The sequence below is a fragment of the Jaculus jaculus genome, chromosome 13, assembly GCF_020740685.1.
Source record: "Jaculus jaculus isolate mJacJac1 chromosome 13, mJacJac1.mat.Y.cur, whole genome shotgun sequence".
NCBI classification, from domain to species: Eukaryota; Metazoa; Chordata; class Mammalia; order Rodentia; family Dipodidae; genus Jaculus; species Jaculus jaculus.
In genome coordinates, this window is record NC_059114.1 from 83,289,348 (window position 1) to 83,300,530 (window position 11,183).

Genomic DNA, 11,183 nt, shown 5'->3' on the forward strand with positions numbered 1-11,183 from the left:
CCTGGCTCAGAACACACCTGAAGGGTCGACTCAATACCCATGCTTTTAGTCAACATTTAAGACTTATGAATAAGCCAGACAGAAAGTGCCTTCTTTGCTAGACAATAGTACATATATTAAAGAAGGGAGTTTGTGAAGCAGCATCTTGTGTAGCTGGATAATAATTTGTTCAGGAGCCATAAATTGATATTAGGAAAAGTTCGTTGCTGGGGTGAGATATATTCCAGTGAGCTGTTGACGGGGGGGGGGGGGGGGCTAATGCCAACAAAATATTGCATGCTATCGCAAGGCCCTTGGTTGCCCACCAGAACTAGATGGTAAGACCCTACTACTGAAGGCTCTGCATGCTTGGGTCTCAAGTCAATGTTTCAAGCTGCAGCTGAATTGATAGCCTCATCCCTGTTGAATAACTGTCAAGATGCTGAAAAGTCCTATCATCATCTTGGCCAAGACAAGTCATCAATGGTTTTAACCAGAAGGGAGTGACCCTGCAAGCTTTACAACTGACCAGCCAGGCCAAATGTACCAACTGGTGCAATTGTAGAATGCCAAGCATAGGGGAAAACAACTGCTGCTCTCTTACTAGACTTGTGGTCGGTTTTACAGGAAAGAATAGCTATTTGGTACTTAAAACCTAATAAAAAATCAAAAGCCTAGGGCTGGAGAGATGGCTTAGTGGTTAAGGTATTTGTCTGCAAAGCCAAAGGACCTCAGTCAGATTCCACAGGACCCACATAAGACAGATGCACAAGGTGGAACATGCGTCTGGAGCTCATTTGCAGTGGCTGGAGACCTGGTGTGCTCATTCTCTCCTTCTCTGTCACCCCTCTCTCTCCTCTCTCTTTCTCTCTCTCTTCCTCTCTCCATCTACCTCTTTCTCTCTCATAATAACTAAATAAATAAAATTTAAAACTTAATAAAAAATCAAAAGCCTATGGCCTTTTAGGTTGTAAGCCCTAGCAGAGGCACTTTAACTGCTTTCTGGCTAAATGGATACACTCTGCGGTCACAGTGAGCTTCATGTTGCTGCCATAATAACACCCAGCCAAGAGCAGTTTGTGGGAGGAACAGGTTTATTTTGGCTTATATACTTCAGAAGAAGCTCCATGATGGCAGGGGAAAATGATGGCATGAGCATAGAGTGAACATCACCTCCTGGCCAACATCAGGTGGACAATAGCAGCAGGAGAGTGTGCCAAACACTGGCAAGGGGAAGCTGGCTATAACACTTGTAAGACTGCACCCAACAATATATCACCCCCAGGAGGCTCCAATTCCCAAACTCCAACCAGCTAGGGATCTAGCATTCAGAACATATAAGTTCATGATGAACACCACATATGCCCACAAACTACCCAACAAACACTTAAGTTTAAGCCCATACAATAATGCTACTCTCATTTTTGGTTAGTTAAGCTTCTCTTTCCAGATGGCCATGATGTCTGGAATGACTCAAAACTCACAAAAGTACTGAGATGAAGGAATAGTATATTATTCAACACTAAGTGAGGATCAGGGACCAAGGATTAGGGACCATTGTGGAATAGGTGGTAGAAAGAATGTAAGAGCTAAAGGAGGGCTGGAGACATGGCTTAGTCTTAAGTCACTTGCCTACAAAAGCCAAAGGACCCAGGTTCAACTCACCAGGACCCACGTAAGCCAGATGCACAAAGTGGCACATGTGTCTGGAGTTTGTTTGCAGTGGTGAGAGCTCCTGCTGCACCCATTCTTCCACTATCTGTCTGTCTCTCTCTCTCTCTCTCTCTCTCTCTCTCTGTCAAATAAATAAGTAAACATATACATATATATATATATATATATATATATATTTTTTTTTTAAGAAAATAACTTAAGGAAGTGGAAGAAAGTATACAACACTGTCTTTGAGACACACAGAGGCCTCAATATCCATGACCTCACAGTGGCTGATGCAGCCTACACAAAACCTGAAGAATAAGAGGAAAACAAATAGTGGCCTCAAAATAGAAGAAAGAGTACTTGGAAAGAGGGAATTTAGTGGAAGGTGTATTTGGAAGGGGAATGGGAAGATGGTGGTGGGAGATTATGATTGTGGCATGCTGTTTATATTTACGGAAGTTGTCACTAATAAAGGTTTAAAAAGCCCCACCTCTATTGTCACATCTCCTCCAGCAGGGCTCTCACTTCTGGAAAGTAAGTAGAAAGCTTACTGAGAAATATCCAAGACTCAGGGATAGAGAGATATCTTAATGGTTAAGGCACTTGCCAGCAAATCCCCAGTACCCATGGAAGCCAGATGCACAAGGTGGTGACCATGTCTGGAATTCATTTTCAGTGGATAGAGGTCCTGAGGTGTCCGTTCTCATTCTCTCTTTCATGTGCACTTGCTGTCAAGTAAATGAATAAAATTAAAAATATGCAGATCTTGTGTGTTTGTTGATAGAAAATGTCAAGTTGATACCATATAAAAATACTCATGATGTATTGTTTGTGTGTAATAGAGCAATATGTTATTTACTTTGTGCAAATCGTGCCACTTTGTATAAAGTGAACATGTGAATTTAAGTGAAGAATCTTAAAAAAAAAATCAATTAAAAGAGGCTTTACTGACTCCAAACGTCTCAGGGGAGAAACAGATCAAAAATACATTCTGGAGCAGAGTGAAAGGAAAGGGAACAGAGTTTCCTCCTCACCTTCCTTCTCTTTCTCCTCCTCCTCATTCTTTGTTGTATACTGCAGTGGAATCATACAGGTTGTTCTGGCCAAGCAAACACTCTGCCCTCGGGCTGTGCCCCGTTTTAAGAAAGGACATTTCAAAGATGACCCAGACTTCTTTCAAGGCACATGTAGGAGAATTATGCCATGATGCATTACTGAGCACAAGGTCTTGACTGAACTTCAGGAGGCTGAGTGGCTGTTCCAATGCTGTGCCCCCCAATCTCTCACTGTGTGAAAGATGATTCAAGTTTCTGTCTTTTGTCCTCTTACTATTGCACGTTGTGTGTGTGTGTGTGTGTGTGTGTGTGTGTGTGTGTGTGTGTGTGTATGTGTGGTGTGAAACTTTTCTCTCTAAAGTACTTCAGCTTGAGATTTGAGGCCTCCAGAGATAACTGTCATCAAGTGTTCATGATGTTCATAATGTTGTGAAATATCTCCAGAAGGAAAGGAGTGCTACAATGTATTTTAAATGGAGAAAAAATAATTTTTTAGGAGCTAGATGTTATACCATAATTGTCTGCTACATCAATGACCTCAAACAAACTATATTTCTAAGTATCATATCCAAATGTATCCCTCTCTTGAATCTGATGTGCATTTGTGTTCAATTTCAGACTAAAAATTATAACAGAAATCATATCCAGTCTAACTTTCTAGGAGCACTGCAATTGTATTTTGGTCTTAGAAAACCAGAATAGACACATATTTTTCAAACAGCACAGAAGTAAAAACATTTAGCTTACATATATTATAAGGTAGACACAGTTAGTGGAATAGTAGTAAACTTTATTTTGCCAAGATCCAATACCTGAAACTAATACATAAAAAAAAAAAACAGGAACATATTTTGGTAGATACTTCTGGATGTTCCAGTACAAATTCAAAGGCCATATTCGACTTTGGTTTGGTTCTCTGGTGAGAGGAGCACACCATGGTGATAGTAAGAAGCAAAGCAAACCAGTCAGCAAGTAGAAAACAAATCACAATCCAATCAAAAGTCATACTTCCAGCAACCCAAAGGCCTCCTACATGGTCTCACTGCCTGAATGTCCACAGAACCTTCTGATACCAGTTCCCTGGACATTCATCTCATAATGCATGTGACTGGGAACCTTTCAATTCAAACACAGTAGAGAGGTAGAAAAGAAATAAGGGTTGAGAGGATGAGAGAGATGGAGAGAAAGATAGAGAAAAAGGAGATAAGGTCACAAGATAATTAATCTATATGAGCTTCCAGCATTTAAAATTAGCAGTTTCAGGCTGGAGAGATGGTTTAGTGGTTAAGGTGCTTGCCTGTAAGCCTAAGGACCCATGTTAGCCAGATCCCGTGTTAGCCAGACACACAAAGATGAGACAAGCTCAAGGTCGCACATGCCCAGTGGTGGGCTCCAGTGTCTGGCGTCTGACTTCAGTGGCTAAGGCCCTGGCATGACAATTTAGTCTGCAATGAAAGTGTAAAGTTTCATGGACATCAGCCTCCCAGGATCATGAGGAAACCTCCCTGAGGGTGAAAGTCACCACTGAGAATTAGAGGTGAAAGACTAATTCCATGAGTTACCATGGGACCCTCTGGCAGTCTCATGTTTCCTCTGGAATTTTTTTTTTTAATTGTAAACACCTTTTAAGGCTAAACTATTTTAAGTCAGTCATATAAATATTTCTTTTCTTTGTAGATATAATCTTTATGCATGTGTTCCAAAGACTGAACGGTGAAATAGTAAGTCGAGTGGTGGGCTCATAAGAATGTTTTTGATACGTTGACCAGATGTTGGGTGGCACTTGGGCAGATAAGGTGAACAGGCATGTCAAAATGTCATATTCACACCCAGAAAGGCCTCATTGCTTTTGGTAGAAACCTTTCATCGGTTTCTATCTTTTTTTTTTTTTCATTTTTAAAGCCTTGTATTGTCATTATATTGATGATGTAAGCATTTTTTTTATCAAATAGAATTTTCAAGTCAATGAAAAGTATAAAGAACAAGCCAGGTAACATGATATGGCAAAATATGATGCTACCCCATTATATAACACAAGACAAAAAGATGTTTAATTTTTAAATTTCAGTATCTTTCATATAAACCATAATCCAAATAACACTACTTATACATGAATTTGAGTCACTATAATTTATTTTTATTTCTTAATTATGCTATATTTGGGTTGTTTATATACTTGGTGGAGCTCAGGAAATAGATGTCATTTAAAGTCATACTATCTAAATCACAACAGTGACATTCACCTGGCTCTTAGAAAAATGCACATCCATTATAATCACATTCATAAACTGGCTTTCTTTTGATTAGGTTTTGTGATCTTCAATGGAAATTTTCAGGGCCATTGAAAAATCTCATACATTTTTTTCTATGTGTCAATCTAAATTCTCCTGAGAGTAAATAAGGGAAGTCAATGTCTCTGTTAGACATTTCTCAATCATCTTTAAGTGGGTCATGGTTTTAAATAGGATGTGTCAAATTGGAACGGTATGAACTAAATTATCCTTAAGTTACACTGTTCCATCTACTTAATGAGTTCCCTACAGGGGGTCAGAGATTCACCTACTGCTAATTGCAATTCATCTCCAAAATAGTCTCAATCACGGTAGATTCTTCACTGCAGTGAAGTCAGGAACCTAAAGTAGCTGTAACCATAGATGCTCAGTGTCTACAGCCAGGAAAAACATGGCTAGTGGTGTCCACTGTATAATTTTTTGTTAAAATATATTTATCAGTGTCTGAGCTCAACATTTTTTGACAAATTACAGTTGGAAATATATCTATTTTCTGAAAGATATTAAGTTACAATAAACTTTTGAATTAATAGTATGCTTTCTGATTTAATTTGTGGATTGCCATGTTTAATTTTCCTAAAATGTAAAAACTAAGATTATTTGGATATACAATTCCATCCTAGGAATTATTTTCCTCAAAAATCCCCATTCTTCCTAGAAATTGCCTATTGTATGTTTTCCTTGATGAAAAAGAAAAACAAATAGTAACATAACTACTATTTTTCAGCAAATGACTTAAATGATCAGACCTATTTTTTTTTCTGTATTCCACACATTTAAATTTTGTTTTCAATTAACACATGTTCACATTTGTTACTTAAGCTGTGATGTTTTGATCCATGTACACAATATACAATTATCAATTTTTGGTATTTGCTCTATTTAACACCTGTTAAATTTTGAATTTTGTGGCCAGAGACTTAAAACTCAACAGGCGCGGTGATGCACACCTTTATTTCCAGCATTCGGGAGGCAGATGTAGGAAGATCACTTCGAGTTCAAGGTCAGTTTGAGATTACACAGTGAATTCCAGGTCAGCTTGGGCTAGATAGAACAAGACCCTATGTCAAAAAACCAAGAGCCACATGTTGGGTCAGGATATGCAGAGACATTTATAGCACCAATAACTGTGGGCTAACTCCACAAGGCATGACCCATATACCTCAACAAGGAGGGGCCAGTGGGGAGGGTGTAGTCATGGATGATAATGGTGCCTAATAATGGTACCAAACTGCCTGTATTTGCTGAATAGAAAACTAATTTAAAAAAAAAAGAGACAAAGAAAATAAAAAGGAATTCAAAACTCTCCTCTAGCTGTTTTGCAAAATTATAACATTGTGGTTAAACATGGTCACTCTATGTTCTCGAGAGAACCAGAGTTTATTTCCTTTGTTTAAAGGTAAATTCATACCCACTGAGCTACAACTTTTTATGCTTCCTCCCATGTCATCCCAGCCTTTGCTATCAACACTTCTCTTTCAAGGGCTATGTGATTGGAGTGTATAGAATCTACATATGCATCCAATCCTGTCACACAGGTCTCTCTTGACCAGAGCTGGGAGCAAGGAGGGTCATGGCCAGGACTTCATGTCCTTGTTCAAGGCCGTGCCTGTGTTGATTAGGAGACTGTGTAGGACGTCCAAGCTCTTCATGTTTACAGAACCTTCCAACAGCCAACCTTGTGATTTAAGAGTTTAAAATAGGCACATCAGGAGTGACCTTTAAGATCCAAATGACAGCAACATGTATGTGTGCATAAATATATGTATGCTGCAAACACATTTATCTATAAGCAATTCCACTGATGCGGGTGGAATTTAAAGGCAACAACAGCAAAAACAAACAGGCAAGCCATATGTGCTAGTTTTGATCCTTTCTACAGTTAGTCTCATTTTAAAAATTGAAATGAAGTTGCCATTTCATCTTGATGTTGACCACCATCAGAACTGCATGGTTGAAATGTCCATTTTAACTGACTGGTGCTCTCACAACTCATAACCCCATGGCGAATACCAACAAGTCCATTAAGGAGGGTCCTCTGTGGAATAGGTGCAGGGAGGAGGGAAATGATGGTATTGATATATGATGTGTTCATGCAAAGTACATATTTAACAAAATTTATGAAATTATTTCTGACAATCTGAACTCTTAGAACTTGATCAATCAATGTGTTAAACCTTTTATGGGCGAAATCTTAATCTGCCTTTTAATGTTAAAATTTCAGAGCTCTGTAGCATTAGAATGTCCTACAGCTGTGTAAAACAGAGAGTCATCCAAATGATATGGTGAACTGACTCTTCCATCTTGTCAACTATATACTGCTTTACATATTAGATGTCAAAATCAGGGTGTGACATTTAGATTTATCCATCCATAGTAACTCTCTCTCTCTCTCTCTCTCTCTCTCTCTCTCTCTCTTTCTGTGTGTGTGTGTCTCTCACGTATTTGTGTGTGATATTATGCCTAGGATTATCTTATTTTTGTTTTCTTTTTTTCCCTTTCACTTCTATAACCACTTGCCAAAAGTATTTTGGAATAAAACAAACAAAATTTTTACTATGCACTTCTGTTAGCCAGAAGTCTGATTTACTTAGCTAAAATCATAGAGACTACAGAATAGCACTCAGTTTTAGAATAGATAGGAAAGATTCCACTCTTTCATTTTTGTAGCTTCTAGATCACTTGGATACCTGGGTCCTGCCCACCTTTCAGCTAGCAAAACAGCCAGAGTTAGTCAAGTCTTCCTCACATTCCATCATCATGACACTGAGTTTCTGCTCTTCTCTTTACTGCTCCTTCTGTGCTGTACCTGAAACTCCTAGAATTATACTGCGCCCACCAGGGTGACCATAACAATGAGAACAATGAATATACCTTAGAGGGAGATTATGAATTCTAATCCCATTTTGTACCTTCATGCCTCTGGACCAAGTCATTTCTGCACCACTGTTAGGGATGTGCATGTGAATGTCATGGGAGGGGCTCTCTCTTATTCTACCTACCACACTTCTTTGCTATTTTCTCTCACAATTTTTCATGACTATAAGCATTGGGATTGAATTAAATTATGTGATCAATAAATCCTAGTTTTCATATTCCCTCAACAATAAATGCTTACTAAAGCCCCTTACTGTGCTTACAGTTTAGGTGAGTGTGATGTCAACTGCAGGTCTGATTTACAAATTCACTTTAGCCTCCATAGATTTCAAATAAAGCAAACAAAAAAGTAAAAATTCTAATCTTTCTACTCTTCATTTGTACATCTGGAACTTATGTTGTATAATAATGTAGATCCAATTTATTTAGTGTGTGTATGAACATGGTTAGCATGGTGTGCATATGGAGGTCACAGGATAACCTCAAGTTGTCTGTACTCTTCTTTCTTTGTTGACACAGAATCCTGATGCTGCAAATGAACTGCTGGGATGCAGACAAATGTCAAAAAAGCTGGCTTACAAGCTTCATATTCTCATGGATCCACCTCAGATAGGCACTTTGGGATCACAAATGCATGTGCCACATTGCATCAGGCTTAATGTGTGTGCTGGGGAATGGAACCCAGATGGGAGGCTTTGCAAGTATGTATCTTTAACTGCTGAAGCATCTCCCAGCCACTCTATAGTATTTTCATACCCTTGCCTTAATTATAATAACTTATAGGTTTGTACAGTCCTGCAGCTACAGTCTCAGACTAGAAAGTGTACTGCATATGGTTGAAGATGTGAAAAAATAACATGGAAGTTGGGCATTTGGTGCACTTTGTAGGAAAAAAAAATATATGTATTATATTACCTTATTCAGTACCTCTTTTCTTTTCAGATATGCATGTATATGTATTTCATATTTGTGTGAAATGCAAATAATTATAAATGAGTTCATGATTTCCAGCTTACTTTCTGCCTTAGAAGTTTTATTGTTCATTGAATTCCCCTCACCATTTAATTTTTACTGAAGCCAATCATTCTATAAATACTTGAAGCAATGTAAGCCAGAATTAAAATCAAGAATTTCTTCCAAGTGACCTTTAATGATCATTTTGTTCAGACAAATGTCACTGCTTAGTCATTCTTTGGTGATACTTGATGTATATGACTAAGTGTGGGTTACTTGGGAAAAATATTTTAAAATTAATATCTAAATGAAGGAACAAAAATGAAAAACAACTGTAATATGAAAGTCCTTCTTGATATTGTTAATGTTTAAATAAATTTACTGCTGTGAATGTCTGAATGTGGAGAATGAGGAAAAAAAAAGATACCTGCTATTATGTAATTATTTTTTTCCCTGAAAACAAACATATTCAAATGTTTCAGCCTGGACTGTGATGCCTTTAGGAAATGGAGAGATTGGTGGATCGTTAGTTCATAGATGTACAGTAACACAGATGGAAACAAGGTCCTTACAAAATCAACTAGACAGGTCTGGTGAGATGGCTTAGCAGTTAAGGTATTTGCCTGCCAAAGCCAAAGGATACTAGTTCACCTCCCCAGAACACACGTAAGCCAGATGCCTAAGATGGTGTATGCATATAGAGTTCAGTTTTAGTGGGTGGAGGCCCTGTTTGCTCTCTCTCCCTCTTTGTATTTCTCAAATAAATAAATTAAATATTTTTAAAAATACCAAGAAAAGTCTCTCTGGTGTGATGTGTGACTATACAAAGCAGATAGCATGGTGATGTCTATTTCTCTAGCTGGCAGACATTCTTGGGCACCAAAATGCAGCTTCATTGGCTTTCCCACATGGACTGAAGATGGGTGGCTGCCCAGGCCTTCAGCACTAGCCTGGGACTGCTAAAGCCAATCTGAGACTGAAGAAGTATTCTGCACTTCTCCTCTCCATCCTGTGTCCTTCTTGTGGAATGAGCAGGTACTGGGTTCTCCAACACTCTAGCCTGTGCTCATCCTCAGGTCAATAAGGAAAGAAAGCAAAATTCAGATGATAAGATTTGAAAACTATGACGCTTGGCACAGACAGAAGTGTAAACAAGTTTGAAGTCCTAACATAGAAACTGTTTTCTCTGTATCAGTAAGGGTATTATTTGTATGCATTGGGGATTAGAAAATATGTCTTGAGAGCAAGAACCAACCCACTGAATGCTCAAGATAGGAGGGTTTAAAAATATCATCTGAAAGAAAGAAGTCCTGAATGTTAAAATACAATGATAAAGAAGGTCTCTGCTTTGGGACATGCCCTTGCCCTGCCTTTGTGAGAGGTCAGAGAAGACCACAGCTCCTCTTAATCTCCTATAGTCTAAAGGAGTTTCCAAGATCTGCTTTCCCACAAATTCAACCTGAATCCCAACCTAGGAAGGAATTTCCATTTCCTGTAATTAATATTCCAGGAATTATTAAACCTGAACTTACCATTTTGGCTGGGTAGCACAGCCCCCATAACTTAGCATCAGGGCTGGTTAACTTACCCCCATTCAGGACCTATCAATAACCTCAATTTAAGATGATAGGTGGACTTTACCCCACTTCTGCTCTTTCGTGGGTGGGTAGTGGGCTCTCTTCCTTCCTTCTCTTAAGCTCTGAGCCACATCATTTCTGGGAACCCAACTTAGCCTCTTAGGCATCAGCTCTGTATTCATTCCTTCTCTTAAGTTCTATCTATGATCTAATAACATTTACCCTCTGGTTTGCAGATTTCAACTCTTAGAATTCATAAGAGAAGAACTTGGGTGTCCTCAGATTCTTGTCTTATGAATTGTCTTATGTATATATGGATACCTTGGCAGAGGAACCAAAATTCCTATATCACGTTGGTTTTAAATGTGCTTTGGTTTCACATTTTCTTTCATTTTGGGGTATTTAATTTCATTATGTTCTGAAAATATTTAAATTGTGTTTTGATTTTAAAGAACTAAGATTTAAGGGACCATCTTGAATTTCAGCTGATACTGGACTTTTGAACATAACAGAGACTGATAGAGACTAGGGAAACTTTGAGTTTGGACTAAGTACATCTTGCATTATAAGATGCCCATATGCCTATGGGAACATAGGGTGAAATTTCATTACTTAAAAGTATGATGTTTGGGGCTGGAGAGATGGCTTAGCGATTAAGCACTTGCCTGTGAAGCCTAAGGACCCCGGTTCGAGGCTCGGTTCCCCAGGTCCCACGTTAGCCAGATGCACAAGGGGGCGCACGTGTCTGGAGTTCGTTTGCAGAGGCTGGAAGCCCTGGCGCGCCCATTCTC